Here is a 14,422-nt window from a genome sequence, read left to right on the forward strand (position 1 = left end):
CCCTTTTGTTCTAATTCTTCTTTCACAGCATGACCAGTGCAGAGATGTGTTTGGTATGATTGTGCATATAGGGCTTATATCGGATTGCTTGCTGTCTTGGGGAGGGGAAAACTGGCCTTAAACACTTACTAGCTGTGTGACCCTGTGGAATTCACAACCCCAATTGCCTCTTTAAAAAAATAGACCTATCCATCAGGATAAATCATATAATTTGTAAAGATACTTTAAAATAAACATTTATAAATTCAAAATAATAATAATAACATATTCTAGAATTTCACTATCAATTAATGTCATTTACTAGACAAAGGTATGAAGTAAGTGGCTTCCCTTCCCCCCACCCTTTAATTTTCTTGGAAGTCAGAACATTCCCCCATCCTAAAGAACCTTTCTTTTTCACCATCTCAAAAATCACTAAGAGATATTCAGTAATCACACCTATATAGTTGCTTTTAGGATACTGGGATATAGTTCATCTGGGCCAAGTAGCTGCCCTAAATAAATTCAAATTAAGTTCTCTCTTACCACCTCCTCACTTATTTGAGGTATCAATTTTCTATTGATAACTTTTTTATTCTATACTTCCCCACCTACGAATCATTGAGTGTTTTTTGTTTGTTTGTGGGGCAATGAAGGTTAAGTAATTTTGCCAAGGGTCACACAGCTAGTATCTGAAGCCAGATTTGAACTCAGGTCTTCCTCAATCCAGGGCCATTGCTTTATCCACTGTTCCACCTAGCTACCCGAAAACCATTGTTTTTGTTAGAGAAAATACTGAAGTAGAGCCATAATCTCATCATTTTAGATGTCTCCTTCAGTGATATTGATTAAAGTCCATCCATAGCTACCCCTCCTTTGTGATTCATCCCTGACATTGATATCATACTAATGGAAAAACTTGGACTCTTAACTTCTTATTTCTCATTCCTTCCACATGACCAGCCCATACCACCTTCATTTGTGTTTATACATGTACTCAATGACTTCCTTTGGTAAAGAAAGCAAAGGAAAATAGAAACTAGGTCCTTTTGTCTTCTTTGCACTGTGTAGCATTTTCTCATCCAGAATAGATATGGCTCTTACCATTTCTTTGATCTTCCTTTTGCTCCTGAAATAGCTAAAAATTATTTTTCATTGACTTTAGCATTTATCAGTGCCTGAACAAAGTAGGTCCCTAACAATAGTTCTTGCTTGATTATCACAAACCTTAGTTTTACTTGACTTTCCTTCCCAATACTAATCTTTTAGTAACTTCCCACACTTATATGTTACTCTTCAAGCATCTGCCCTTCAGTTTATGTATATATCCTTTTAAAAATCTGCATTCTTGGGGCAGCTAGGTGGCACAGTGGATAGAACGCCAGCCCTGGAGTCAGGCGGACCTGAATTCAAATCTGACCTCAGACACTTAACACTTACTAGCTGTGTGACCTTGGGCAAATCACTTAACCCCAATTGCCTCACCAAAAAAAAAAAAAAATTTTTTAAATCTGCATTCTTCTTTAGATAACTCCCATTTATATCCCTAGCAGAAGCAATGGTCCGAATGGCAACAGGATTTTGTTTCTAAGCTGTGCCTCATCCCTTTTAAGATAAATTTCCTGATAGTCTTAGACTATGTGATCCTCCTGAGTTTATTCTCAAACTCTTTTGTTATCTGAGCTATGTTAAGATTATACCAACCATTCTTTCATAGCCTCTACAATATCACTGTTTCAAAAGTTTCCTGTTATTTGAGTCCAAGCCCTAAATCAACCCAAAGTTTAATTACTTTAACCTACTCAGCAAAAACAAACAAAAAAACCACACAACCAATCAGACTTTAATATCAAGTCAGTTCATAACATTAGTTCAACTGTCTGCTTGATTTTGGGGGTGGAGTGGGGTGGAATGAGGGTTAAGTGACTTGCCCAGGGTCACGCAGCTAGTAAGTGTCAAGTGTCTGAGGCCAGATTTGAACTCAGGTCCTCCTGAATCCAGGGCCGGCACTTTATCCACTACACCACCTAGCTGCCCCCTCATCTGCTTGATTTTTAACAATTTAAAAAAATATCCTGGCTTTGACCTTAATGAATTAAAGGGTAGTCTTGGTCCACAGGGAAGGATGGAGTGAAAAGAAATATAAAAGGTCCCAGGTGAAATCAAAACCAATCATGACAAGTAAAGTTAGCTAAATAACACATAACTAAAGCCAAAAACAAAAGCAAAAGATGTTTTGACCTCAATATTTTCTGCCAAAAACTTGTGTAGATGGGATTTTTAGGGGAGATATTTTATACCAACTGTTCTTAATGTACTATTTTTTTAACAAGTTAAAAAAAGTAATTGCCAGTACCCACCAGTTTATTAGCTACCCCAAATGCCAAATACTGCCTAAAAGTACTTAATAAATGCTTTTAAATGTTTTTTAAACTAAAATAAAGGAAAAAAGTTAAATATATATTTTTTTGCCAAAGTCCTTTTTTTGAAGAAGGAGAGACAAGGTGAATGATGTGGATCATTTCCTCCTTTATCCTGTGGTGTTGGGAATAAATCTCTTTGCTCATCATAAGTTTTCAAAGTCAATAGTCCTTTATAAACATTCAATCCCTCTTGACACTTTCTATTGGAAACTACATATTTATTAATGCTATCTCTGACTTCATATAGATTGCTGTAGTCATATCTACTATCCTTAGAGATATGGGACCAAAGACCAAAGCTAATCTCAAGGAGCCATGTACCAGTCCTACAAATGGGAAAGGATGATTGTAAAGTACAGGGCAAAGGCATCCACACAGTCTAGATGATGTATATGGTATCTTCCAGGTCTAATAACTTATGATTATATCATTTAGGAAGCTTGTAGCATATGCCTGAAGATGGAGACTCTTTTCACCATAGGAAGCTTCCATTTCTTTGTGTTATTAACCTCATTAGGTTAATCTCATCAACCACTGATGGGAATCATCTTCAAGAATGCCCTATTAGGGGGCAGCTAGGTGGCACAGTGGATAAAGCACCGGCCCTGGATTCAGGAGGACCTGAGTTCATATCCAGCCTTAAACACTTGACACTTACTAGCTGTGTGACCCTGGGCAAGTCACTTAACCCTCATTGCCCCACCAAAAAAAAAAGAATGCCCTATTAAACATCCCTCTAGAAAGGGAAACCAGAAAAAAGTCTTGTACATCTATATCATATCCCCATGTGACCTCCAAAGTGCTGATTTCTGCTTATTCAGGAGTCACTAAGCCAGGAATAGGGAAAAAGGATAGGAGTTAAACTGGGCCACCATATCATCTTACTGACAATGACAGTCTTTTGACCCAGTTCTTCAGTTCCATTTCCCACTGCTATTATACTCTAACTCTGCAATCCTGCTCCCTTTCATCCCTACATACTTTCATCTGTCACCACAAATGCTACAACATGAATGCAAAAGAAATCATGTGAAAAAATGAAATAAAAACAAAGTGAAAACCATATACCTTAGTTTACAAAACTACTGTCCAGATGGCTTTTTCTCGAAGATTAAGGTCCTTTCAAACAGGAATCCGATCTTTACTTGACTCAATATACTTATTTACTTTAAATTATCCTGAGTGTAGTATTGTACTACAGCTTATCTTGCTTCTATCTTATTAGTCATTAAGATACAGGATCATCTTTTAGTTTTGAAAGGGATTTGAGAGATCATTTATTCAAATCATTCCATTTAACAGATCAAGAAATTCTCTCTAGAGAGAGTATTTAAGTTCTAAGATCAGACAGGTGTCTTATGGAAAGTCTGAGATTCAGCCTAGGTCATATTCAGGCCTTGTGACTTCAATTCCTCTTCTCCCTTTCCTGTACTACTTTACAGTTATCTGGCATTGATTATGACCTGTTTTGTTGCCTTCTCAGTTTTCTTCACTTCGCATGCAGTCTAAAGGAAAACTCTTAAAAAGACAAATCAGCCTCCCTGCTTCAGGGAACATTTGCAACAAGACATTTCTAGTTTGGCTTTATATCAGTCTGGAATACCATGCCCTCTCTTTATATCAGACAGTAGGCTGTTTTAGGGGAAAGATGAGACGCAGAAAGTGGGAGTAATAGAGGTGTGTTAAATTCCCAATATCTCCTAAGCTGAACCCTCCACAGTATGGCTTCATCATATCATTTGAAAAAAATTCTCAGGATAAAAAACATACTGATAACATTCTTAAGCATAATATAAATAATTTTTCTAATTATTATCTGTTATTTAAGATTATCCACATTTCTATTTGATGATGACAGACAGGGGGGACAGAGATTGGGCTAAAACTATCTAATATACAGGCATTAAGCAATGCTCATGAAAATAATTGTTCTTATCTATTACAATACTTAAAATGATCCATTTTCAGAGTTCTAAGGATTCACTGGAATGACGTAATCCAAACCACTCATTTTTTAAGAGTTGAGAAAAAAACAAAACAAAACAAAGCTTGGTAGCTTGTGACACAGCTAATTAGTGAAAAAAAGCCAATACTAGAACCCAGGTGTCTTACATATACTCATCTTCTGGAGTTATGGGACAAAACATCTAGTAGAGTGGTCCTACACAGTATTTCTCTCTTTCCAAGGAAACTTATGTTTTATACACAGAAACATCAGGCTTTCCAAAAAAGACAATTAAAATTGCTCTACTTTAGAGGAGTTCAAAATAAGTTCTGTCACAATACAAACAACTAAAAGTTGTCTGTGCCTTATATATTTGGAGATCTTTTTAAGATGCAAAATTCATTATCTCAAACAGGAAAGTGACCAAGTCCTTTAGAATCTAGAGTACTAAATGGTGAACTGCAAGCTCACTATGAGTCAGGAGTGTGGTATGGCAGCCAAAAATGCTAATTGGGCTCTCAGGCTGCATGAAGAGCAACACAGCTTTTAGAAAGAGGAAGCTGATAGTTCTGATGTATTCTGTCCTGGTCAAACCATATGGGGAGCACTGTGTTCAGTTCTGAGCATCCAAAGAAGCATAACCAGGATGGTGAAAGGTCTCAAAGTCAAGACATACAAGAATCAGCTGAAAGAAAAGTGAACATGGGTAGCCTAAAAAATGATAAGACTTAGGGGCAGCTAGGTGGAGCAGTGGATAAAGCCCTGGTCCTGGATTCAGGAGGACTCGAGTTCAAATCTGGCCTCAGACACTTGACACTTACTAGCTGTGTGACCCCGGGTAAGTCACTTAACCCTCATTGCCCCCACAAAAAACAAATAGAAAAAAAATTATAAGACTTAAGGAAAAATGGTAACCATCTTCTAGAATTAGAATGACTGTCATTAGGAAGAAGTACTAAATCACTCTGGCCCCACAAGGCAGAACAAGGAGCAATGAGTATAAATTGCAAAGATACAAAAGTAGGCTTGATTTAGTTTTTTTAATTTGACATTAAAAAAAAAAAACCTTTTAACTATCCAAAAGTGGAATGGGTGACCTTGACAGGTAATGGATTCCCATTCATTGTAAGCATTGAAGTAAAATGGGATGAAACTATGTCTAGTCTACAGCCATTAAGAAATCCCCATGAAAATAATGGGGCTTTTTTTATTAGTATTTCAAATATTTTGAGTTGTCCATGTTTAAAGCTGAAAAGAACCATGGGAATTATCTAGTTAAACCTTCTTACTTTACAAATGAGAAGAAATCAAGGTACTGAAAAGTCAGAGAATTATTCAAGGTCATGTAGCTAATTAGTGACAGAGCCAAATGGGATAACCACTTATTAGGTATGTTGTGGTGGGAATTCTTTTTAAAATAAGCAATTCTAGATGTCATCTAAGATCCCTTCCATCTCTAAATTTCTATATGATTCTCCAAAATAGATATATTTAGATATAAATACATCTACATATACCATTATCAAAAAATGGCAAGAACAAAATATATAATTTCTAATAGAACAAATTAATTTCAATCTTTTTCATTTACTTAGAAATTTAGAATTAGATAACCAGAATTTCCATTATTTGCTAGAATATATTTTGGTATGTTATATGATTCTCTTATCACTATTATCAAATTCTAAGCTTCTAGCATGCTAGCATTACAACACGTTTTTTTCATCAGAATTTACTGTTGAGCTCCTCCCCCAATGCTGATAATAATATATATGAACAGTGATGATAAGGTATTCAATTAGTTTCTACATATAAGGTATGATTGAGAGATACCACAGTTAGGTAGCTAGAGAGACAGCCACAGAGACAGGAATACTTGGCTTCAAGTTCCCGACAGACATGTTCATGTGTGCGTACATGCACACCCACACTGTGAACCCCTGGGAAATCCTTTAACTTCTCAATGGTTCAAGCAAATTTTAAGTCTATAAGTAGAAGGGCAGATGCTGATTTGTACTGGAAAAGAGAATTTTCTCACTGGGAGTTTCCTAACCCAATGAAATCATAACAACAGACTAAAAGAAAAACAGGAGTTATATCAGAGTAGCATGACAATTTTAAACAAACTGAAATATATATTCACATCACAGTTATACTCAAAAAAATTACCCCGGGGAATAATACATATATGAATGAAAACATGGTAAGCACATTGAAAAACTGTAGTTACATTAATTGTGGAGCCCCATATATCTACAATTTAAAAAACATTCCTGATTGGCAAGTTATCTGGGTATTTCCTCTAGAGAGTTTTGAATTATCTTTCTAAATAGGTAATATGTATGAGGATGGTCAGGAATCTATATTTATAAAGAAACACAAACTGTTCCTCTAAGAACATGTAAAACAGATTATAGGGCATAATGAGAAATTAAGCCTTTCAAAAGTCTTTGCTAACATAACTATCCTTACATATTTGAGAAAGCCTACAATTTATCTTGCTGCCACCACCAGACAACAGTTTGGAGCTTTGCTGCTCTTGTTGTTTCCCTTTCCACAGTATAACAGATTTTGAAGGCAAAGTTGTAAAGAAAAAGGTGAAAGCTAATCTGATAAAGAATGAATGGAAAATTCTTGTTTCTAAAAAAGAAGCCAAGTGGAAAGTGTGATTCCTGCACTAGGGCAGCCACTGAGATCAATTCATGCTGAAACATTTCGTGGCAGACAGGCTTAACTCTGAACCACCCCAAGATCATAACTAAAAAGGTTGTAGAGCTCTGCTCTGATCATCCCTGTCCCACTTCTTGCTACCATTATAGCACTTTTTTTCTTGGTATCATAGGGGTTATGGCCCTCTTCAACTAATTACACACTTTTTACATCCTACCATCCTACCAACCCCAACTTTGGGTAGCTTCCCCTGCTCAATCTAAAACCTACAATGTCTTTCTCCCTACACACACAAAGTAAGCTTTAAAAGCAGTTTTTTGACTATCTTTAATCTTAAGGAGGAATGTCACTCAAATCCCCAATCCATGGTTTGGATTTATGCATCTGAACAGAGTTAAGGCAAAGGCAGGCAGCTAGGTGGTTCAGTGGATAGAGTACTGGGTCAGAAAGATCTGAGTTCAAATTTGGCCTTAGATACTGGCTATGTGACCCAGGGCAAATGTCACGGGAGAAGGAATTTCAAAATACTCCAGCATCTTTGACAAGAAAATCCCATGGACAGCATTAGCTGTGCTATGGTCCAGGGGGTCATGAAGAATCGAACACAACAGAACAACTGAATAACAAGACACAGAAGACCATGAGAACGTAAGACATTCTACGTATAGAAATTACTGAAAATGGAAAGAAGAATTGATCATCACACCATACGGATACCAACAATTTCTCAGGACCTTATTTCCTGCAATTAAATTGGAAACATTTGTTAATTACTTTTCATCAGGAGAAATATGAGGGCAAGTTGTTTCATGTGTATAAAGTATTCTGTCATGGGAGATGCTAAGTAAGCATGTAAGGATGGCTCTTCTGAAGCCATTTTTAAACTCTAGGCACCCAAGATAACCTTCACCTGTACATTCATATCTTCTAAATGCAAAGTAACAAGTGTTGCCCTCCTCATGCCAGATATATTCTGTTGGAAAGCAGCAGCTGAGCACTATGATGCAGCCTATGGTAACACAGTTCCCAGCTGCTCACTTGCTTACTCACTAAAAGTAATGCCAATCTTCTGAATCCTTCTAGCTCAGCAGGATATGGATGAACAACTCCCAGACTTTTGAGTTCTTCACAGACTTCAAAGTGCTATATAAATTTCAGTAACTATTACTATTTCATTATTATGGCTAAGACTTTTTATCATTAAATAAAAATACAGTTTAGAAGAATTAGACTGGATCATCAAACAAGAAATACACTATTAAAGTGGACCATTTCTAGTATAATGATGATTATTTTTAAACAAAACTACAGGACTATTTCAAAACCAGAGGACTGTTAAATTTCATATCCCCTCTGTTTGGAGAATGATTCCCTATTCAAAGTTTATTATCATTTTCTCTTCAAATATGAATATATTTCATGCTACCATGGGAACAAGCTAAATTTGCTAGTCCCTAAGCAAATTAAGGAACTGCTATTAAATCCACTAGCCTCTAAATATGCTTAGGGACCAGTTGTGACAGTAGACAGGAAGCTGGCACATGATCCATACTCCAGTTTCTTGAAATGTTGTAACAAAATAACTACACTTGCTCTTTAAAGGTTTAAAAGAATGAAGGGTAGTAGCATAATCAGGTCCCTAAACATTAACTACAATGCAAGATACTGAACCTCATGCTATATAATCAGAATTAAACTGGGATGAAGTTTCAGTGTTAAATATGACATAATAATTACTTCATGGAGTCAAAGGGAAAACTGGCATTTTTAATTTAAAATTCGGCAGGAGTACAATTAACCTTATCTGACCCTATACTTTTATTTCTGAAAGTTCAGCATAAAACGTCTTCACGTGCTAACTTAATTGACAGATCCAATGCAATTACAAATATTTCACACAGCATACTTGCATTTTAAAGTAGCAATATGGACATATTAACATTGCATAGCAAAACTTGATAATTACCTAGAGAAACAACCTAATGTTTTAAAACAAACCTTGAAGCCCTATACTACTAACCTTTAATTAGCATTTTAAAATATATAAAATATTTTCTTCACAACCCTGTGATATAAGGAACATAAGTACCATCATTCTCATTTTGTAGATCAGGAAACTGTGCCTCATAACTATAAGCAACTTGCACAGGGTAACAAACCTGGTAAATATGATAGACATATCTAGAGAGAGAACCTTTTATACCACAAAACTTTATTTTAGAAACAATATTCACAGTAATACTTTTTTCTCCTTTTGTGAAATGTTGACTCTTTTCCCTAAAATTCAATAAAGTTTTATGCTGAATATGGATTGGCAAAGTGGCAAACCAGACTGTGAAGTTAATCAGAAAAGAAAGAAAAGGAGTATGCTTCACTGATAGAAATGTCAGACAAAGTTAAACTGAGTAGTACTCACATCAGGGAAAAATAATCAGCAAGTTTATGGATTATTTCTGTTTAAAATTCCATTTCCAAAGTCAGTTGTTTAAGTAACAGCTTCTACCTTGATCATGTGCATAAGAAAATGAAAGCATGCACTCATTTCACAGCTATGTTTAAAAGTCTTTGTATTTCATAAAAAGAAACTAGATTTATAAGCCATAATCAAAAATAGCTTTTATTAAGCAATTAGCCTTGAGAATATAGCTATAACATTAATTTATACTAGAAATTAATGCATTTGCTCATTTTTCTTCTGGAAAATAGAAGAGAATGAAAGACAACTGTATAGTGGCAAGAGTACTACAACCAGGAGAGTCGAGTTCAACATCTGGCTTTCCTTGTATAAATATTAAAATCCTCTCCCTATGCTTCAGCTTAATACTTCATTACCTATTTCATGGGTATAGGAAGAAAAGTGTTTTATAAATCTTAAAAGTACCATATGTAAGTGGGAACTCAAATTTGCTCAAGATTTAATAAATAATACTACTTAAATACCAGGTTTTTTAACATTTGTTTTTTGTTGTTGTTAAAATCCTAGCTATCACTTAATTCAATTCAAAAGCCACAACTTCCAAAAAGCCTCCCCTTATCTTACCCTCTTCCTAAACTGGGAAATGCCCTTTCCCCTCAGACTCCACAGAACCTTTTTTTAAAATTCTCTAATGCAACAACAATGTATAGCCATCTGTGTTGGCATTTTAATCTCCTATACTGCAAACTCCTTGAAAGTAAAAACAAAGTCTTATCTGAACTTTGTGTCTCCTTCAGCACTTGCAGTTTGTTATATTATTACAATACCTCCAGAAGCTGTAATTTCATCCAGGTGGGTACTTAAGAGGTGTGTAGAGATCACAACCCCTAAGCACCTTATTCTTAAAGAGTTTCCATGGCTGAAAAACTTCATCACCTTGTGTCCAACCCCATGGTGATGACCCTCATTAGTCACAGCTAAGGCTGCTAAGGCCTGCCAAGGCTTTACACTACTGATGGCATTGCCTCTGAGAACCCTGGCTTGCCTCCATGCAACAAGGATTTGATTGCAGGATATATCATGCAAATATTCCCAAATTAAAGTTAATGTTTCTACAATCATGATGTCTAAAATATTTTGTAAACAAACCTACCAATTTCAAAAGTCACTACTGTACAACCATGGCTAGAATCTATCAATATAATTTATCACTGAATAGGAAAATCCAGGAACTTTAGGTAAAGATTCAAGCAGGGTCGTTTTGACTCACTAATGCTTACAATAACCTTGAAAAGCAGTAAATGATCATTTTTGCTATTTTTCAAGTGGAAAAATAGAGGCCCAGAAAGGGAAAGCCATTTTCCCAGGGCGATTCACAAAGTCAATCTCATAAGAAAGGCCAAAATAACAAGATCTTCTACCCCCCCAACCCCTCCACACACACACACCAGAAATGGTAACTGCCAAAAGAGGCAGCTTGCCTGTTTTCTCCCCAATATTTCCTCATGTTTTCACTCCTTCCCCTCCCCCACCCCCCAAAAGAAAAAGTTTGGGTACAGTTTATTGTAATCCAGGTTAAATTACTAGGTTCCTGATTGGTCAAGAATTGGAGGAGAGTTTATTTTGGATCTACTGCCCCAGATACTCTGGTCTCCTTGCTCTATAAATGTTACCCCTATATTATTGCTGGTGCAATGTTTTATTTGACAGCTAAAAATACCTAGTCAAAATTGTTGTTTCCAACCTATTTGTGATTACTTCTTTTGACTATTTTCTGTGCTGTTTGAGCATAACTATTTGAAATTCTTCCATACTCAAAGCCCAGGTCCTCAGACTTGTGTTCATTTTTTTTCCCTTCATGATAGAAATACCATTCACTTTTACAAATTAACAATTCGAAAGTCTTGAAAGAGTTATCTGGGACACAAATTATTGTCAAACAGCTACAGTCTAGAGGCAGAAGCTCAAAAGTCTTTTTTTTCCTAAGGCAGGCTCTATCCTTTCCAACATGGTGCTTCTCTGAATTTAGTGAGTACAGTAAGAACACTATGGACCAAGCACAGGGACTAAGGGTGAACACCTTCAGATGGAGGGTCAAGCAAATCTGATCAAGAAAAACATTGCTCTGTAACCAGTAGATAGTCAACAGTATTAATTCTAGGGATGTCCAAGTTTCTTCTTCTGGAACAGGGATATTCCTCATCATAAATCACTGATTAAAACACTCTGTGTTCTGTTTAACAATTAAAAAGATTAAGTTTTTAGTCACCTCTAAAATAGAACCTGCTCCCTGGAAACCCTTAAAAGAAACCTCCTTTGTTTTCCTACCCCAAACCAACAAATTAAACCTTTTCAAGGACCCCTTCAATAGTTTTCCTAGCACTTTCAAGTCCCCAAATTCTTTTCAAGTCCAGCCCTGTGCTTGTATTTCTACAAGCATAAAGTCAAATATTTTGTGCCTGGGCAGACTCTTTCCTTTCCTATTCAGCCTATGAAAACCTGGAAAAGCTGTTTGCAATTCAAGCAGTCCTATTTCATTTCCAAGATAGGCTGTGGTGGCAAGAGTCAGCATTATTGTTCTTTCAGTTTATGGGTTTTCTACCACAGCTGAGTGAGTATTCCTGGGGTTTATTTTTAAGGGGGAGGGGCTGGGAAAAAGGATAGAAGGAAATGAATTACAACCAACCTCCTCCAACCAACCTCCTCCACAAGCTTGTTCACTGAGCCTTCTCCTCTACTCACCCTTCCCCATTTTACTCCCCCCCACACCCCCTATGACTTTAAGTCTCCCATTTGGGGGTGGATTTGCGATCAGCAAAAAATATATATCTCGAATGCCACAGACACACAAAAAGAAACTAGTTTCAATGTTTCTAAAATAGGTAGAAAATGGGAGGGTAAAGTATATTCTTGAATCACCTGCAAAAGTATCAAGTGAGCAAGACTATTTTTAAATGCTTGGCAGAACGCAGACTCCAATAAACTTTTATTCTTATACTGCAAAAGTGTAACGTTGTAAAAGGAAAAAGAAAAAATGTATATAAACAACTTTCTGAGCAGGTTCACCACATCGTCACTAAGACTCCTACATGCATTTTATGTGGTTTTAGTCACTAAATCTTTACGCTGAGATATTGTATTGTTGGTTGAAATGCACACAAACACGCATAGCTCAGCCTGCTTGAAGACCAAGAGTGACAGTTTACCTTTACTAGATCTCGCAAAATTGCCTTTGTACCTCACTTACCCGATCAATTTACCCCCAAAAATGTACCGCTTTCTCCCAAAGAAGCCAAAAACAACATCCCTCGTCTTCCTTACTCTACATAAAAACGTTCACTCCAGGCAGCATCGTCTTGTTTCCTGCTCCAGTTCCATTCAAGATTGTAAACACATTCCAAGAAAATTAGCCTTCAAAAGAGCTCTGTATTACAAGCAGGCTAGCACTGCAAGCAGCCCAGCACCGCCGGAGCTGCAGAGTGGAGTGGGCTCGACTTGGGCTCCTCCTAACCAGAGAAAGTGTGAGTGCCTCTAAGTGTGAGGAGAGAGAGAGAAGGGAGGGGGGAGAGGGAGGGGGGAGAGAGAGAGAGAGAGAGAGAGAGAGAGAGAGAGAGAGAGAGAGAGAGAGAGAGAGAGAGAGAGAGAGAGAGAGAGAGAGAGAGAGAGAATGAGAATGAGAATGAGAATGAGAATGAGAATGAGAATGAGAATGAATATGTGTGCAGGGGGCTGGGAGCAAAGGCGGTGGAGTGGGGTGAGCTCTAGAGGATCAGAATGCCCTAGATGCCCGGAACTCTTCCAGAGTCTTGCCAACCCCAACCTCTATAGTGAGGCTCTTTCCATCGCATCTCTCACAAGCTACTTCTAAATTCTCTCAAGCCCTAGGATCACCATCAGGATTATGCACAGTCCCACAACCCATAGGTTGCAGCTCTCCCCGGCACTTTGGTTCCAATGTATCAGCAGCACCATCTCCTATAACTCTTCGTCCCTAAATCAACAAAGGGGAGGAAGATCTGCAAGTTCTCTGGAAGTCACTTCTCCATGACCCTGCGATGAAGCCCCGGCGGATCCTCTTACGGTCCAGAGCACTGCCAGCACCAAGCCTCCAGCCCTCCTGTAGATTGGCCCTAGTCCCTGCAATCCCAGCTCCCAAGACCCAAAGTTTTCAGGCTCCCAAGAGGACCTGGGGCCACTACCCGTGCACACAGACCACTTCTAGGCGTGGATCGCACACACGCTCCCCCTCGCTTCGGCCTCAAGCATTACCAGAACAGGCGTCAACAGGTTTTATTTAGTCTCGTCAAATACTCCACATTTTCTTTTTCGTGGCTATTTTCAATCCTTTGCATCCTGCCACCCCGGACACGAGAGACCGCACCTCACCTTCCTTTCTTCCAGAGGGCATCAGCCCTGGGAAGCTGCCCACATGCCCGGGCGGACACATGAGCCGGCTCCAGCTCCTGTCACTTTCAAAGGGGATTCAAAGGAGCTGGTGGGGGTTGGGGGTGGGAGCAGCCTGGAGGCGAGAGGTCCCTGGGAGAAAAGAGCAGAAGAGATGCGTACCTTACAAAGTGATGTCGGGTGGTCCCGCCAAACGCGCAGGGCTCCAGGGAGAATAGTTCTTCCAAAGCTCGGTGATTCCAGTTCAGCCTGGGCTTCCTCATCAGCGGCTGAGAAAGTTTCTCTACGTCAGCACCCAGCCGGACTCAGGACCCCCCAGCCGCTTTCCCCTCCCTCCCTCCCTCTCTCCTCACTCTACCCCGCTCCCCACCCCCCTTTCCTAATCCGCTGACGCTCGCCGCTGCTCCGGGATCCAGGCTCCCTTCAGCAGCTGGTACTGCTGGGCTCCCCCTCTCGGCCAGTGACTAGTTCTTCCAGTCTCCCGTGGACTCTCTCGTGGTTCAGGACAGGAAGAAGACCTTCTTCTTGGCCATTGACAAATTGAACGCATGTGCTTTTGTATCCTGATCTCTCACTGTACTCCCA

General features: G+C 38.4%; 1 protein-coding gene across 6 annotated transcripts in view; it reads right to left on the reverse strand.

Annotated features, from left to right (window-relative positions):
• The window catches only part of GULP1 (GULP PTB domain containing engulfment adaptor 1), a 370,363-nt gene extending 356,216 nt beyond the window's left edge, over positions 1 to 14,147 (reverse strand). For all 6 annotated transcript variants that reach the window (XM_043998703.1, XM_043998701.1, XM_043998704.1 and 3 more), the window contains exon 1: positions 14,000 to 14,147. The gene's annotated coding sequence lies outside the window, so the exon portion shown is untranslated. The remainder of the gene's footprint in view (positions 1 to 13,999) is intronic.
• Positions 14,148 to 14,422: the final 275 nt, after the last annotated feature.

Source organism: Dromiciops gliroides, chromosome 3 (genome assembly GCF_019393635.1).
Source record: "Dromiciops gliroides isolate mDroGli1 chromosome 3, mDroGli1.pri, whole genome shotgun sequence".
NCBI lineage: Eukaryota > Metazoa > Chordata > Mammalia > Microbiotheria > Microbiotheriidae > Dromiciops > Dromiciops gliroides.